We start from the raw sequence: 2,833 nt of genomic DNA on the forward strand, positions 1-2,833 counted from the left end.
GAGATTAAAAGCCTGTACCCTTAGCTCTGTTCAATGTGCTTTATTTTAATAATTTAAACTTGCACATGTTTATTTCAACATGTCAAACAACCTTTATTATTAGTCATAATGCAATTCTCAAATAATTTGTAATCATTATTTTTAAATAAGGAAATAAAATTGTGACTTTGACTGCTGTTCACTACACCAGTTGCATGGCCTTCGGCCTTGAGTTGAATAGTCTGTACTGTGCTGGAGTTCAGCGTCACTTCATGGATGCTGCCATCTTAGCTCTTACATACAAGTTGACATGAGTGACATATATTTTCTAATGTACTGTGCAACAGACAAAAATGTCACCAATTCTCCTGTTAAAACACACTAGCCCAGAGACATATTTGGAAATGATTCTTTAAATACTGGAATAAAAATAGAGAGTGGATAATTGAATGTAGGAAAGCCACAGGCAGGAGGGGAACCTATTTTCATCAGCTTCGTAGGGAGTTATTGAGAATTCTTTCTAAGATTAGACTTGTCTAGAAAGAAAACATGGAGTAATTTATTCAGTGTTTTTAACCTTAAATTGTCTTTTCACATGACATTCCTTTGCCTTATGCCCCTGTCTCCCCTTCCTCTCTTTTACTTAACATTAATTTGCAAAGGTTCAGCAGCTGGTAAGTAGGTGTGGTATTTTCTAGAAGCATGACAAAGGCACAAGAGGTTCTTGCGTTCAGGAATTTAGTGGTTTCTATACTCTGAACACAGAGGGAGGCTTTTGTGATGTGGATTCATTAAGCCTTATACGAAAATAATCTTTTGGAGAAAAAGCTGACAGTTTTCTGTTGGTTTTGTTTGGTGTGTGTGTGTGTGTGTGTGTGTGTGTGTGTGTGTGTGTGTGTGATGAAACAGCTCATGTTTTGAGTGCAAGAGAAAGCACTAAGTCCTCTCTCCTTTCGGTTTGTGCTTCCACTCATCTTTAGATAGCACAGAGCAAACCATCTGAGTGGTTCCCCTTGGTAACAGGTATGGCCATTCTGCCTTCTTAGGCAGGCTAAGTCAGTCCCATTCTTTCTCTGATTAGAGAATTTGAGTCATAGCCACAGCAGCTGCTAAAGAGAGAAACAGATGTGAGGAACTTTGGAGATTACCAGAACGTACACTGTGACAGGTTCTAGGAGGCACCTAGATGGAATAACTATACCCCTGTCTTACTACAAACAATGGCAGTGTTCTTCAGAGGAGCTCACAGTGTAGTCAGGGAGGACAACGCCATGGCTCTCAGCACCCTGCCTTTGACAGTGACTTCCATACTCAATAAATAAGAGCATAAATATCCATATTCAAGGGACTGTGCTAGCGTGAGGAAATAAGCTGGCAACTTTAGAGCCCTTTCAAAGAGTCTGTGCAATGTTTGAGCTGCCAGATTCCATGTAGCTAGAGAAGTAGGGCAGTTCTCTTTTTCTCTCTTTTTTTCCCCAAGACAGGATTTCTTTGTGTATCTTTCCCCTCTTTTTTAAAAAAATAAACTAAAATTAAAATATCCTTTAGTGAAGAGTATTTGCTTTAAGAAAAATAAACCAAACGGGACTTACTTACTCTTGTATTTTAAAGTGCAATTCATGTCTACTACAAACACATTCATAAAGTATTAAGTATGAAACAAATTGAGTAATAAATAGATTTTAGTAGTGTTATTGAGAGGGTCCTAACGTGCTCGTGAGTGTTCTAATAATCTCTCACAATGTTTCCTTAGTCTGAAGCTCAAGTGACAGCACATGCTAGTGAGGATGCAGAGAAAGGAGAACACTCCTCCATTGCTGGTGGGAATGTAAACTTGTACAACCATTTTGAAAATAAATCTGCTCTTGCTTAGAAAACTGGGAATAGTGCTACCTAAAGACCTAGCTATCCCACTCCTGAGCATATACCCAAAAGATGCTTCACCATACAATAAGGGCCTTTGCTTCATTATGTTCATAGCAGTCTTATTCATAATAGCCAGAATCTAGAAGCAACTCAAATGTCCCTCAACCAAAGAATGGATAAACTATGGTACATTTACTCAATGGAATACTATTCAGCTATCAAAAACAAGGAAATCTTGAAATTTGCAAGCAAATGGATGGAACTAGAAATGTTCATTCTGAGAGAGGTAACCCAGACCCAGAAAGACATGCATAGTATATACTCACTTATAAGTGAATATTAGTCCAACATAGATGTCCTCTGAGAGATTCCACCCAGCTTGGGATTGGGTTAGATACTGAGACTCAAAGTTGGACTCTTGGCTGCAAGTTATATGGAAGAAATGGGGAATGGAAGGATGAGGATGGGTGGATCTGGATCCAGGAAGGCATGCATAAACTGATGCACCAACCAAGGACATTGGAAGCAGGGAACTTAGGCTCTCTGTTCAGATGTAGCTAATGGACTGCTCATTCTTCACATGAAGAGGGGAAGGGGAGAGTGGGAACAGCCTCTGACATGAACTCTGGTATCCATGATTTGATCATTGCCTCTTGGCGGAGTGGCCCTGTGGGGATAAAGGCTATCCAGATGAGATTTAATAGCCTGTGTTCAGATGATGGGGAGGAGGACCCCAGAGGTCAGAGGTCTAAGGGAGGGGAATAGGGCAGAAGAGGGAGGCAGGATGGGAACAGGAAGATAAGAGCGAGGGGATTACAATAGAGATGAAATGTAAATAAATTATAATAAAATATGTATAAATAAAATAAATCATTAAAAAATAAATAAAAAGAAAGAAAAGAGACAAAAAAGTGAAAGCAGATATATTGGAAGTTTTTGACTTGAGGTTTGCTCTTGGGCCACGGGTTTTGGTGCCTGAGTAATAACT

Source organism: Acomys russatus, chromosome 4 (assembly GCF_903995435.1).
Source record: "Acomys russatus chromosome 4, mAcoRus1.1, whole genome shotgun sequence".
Taxonomy (NCBI): Eukaryota; Metazoa; Chordata; class Mammalia; order Rodentia; family Muridae; genus Acomys; species Acomys russatus.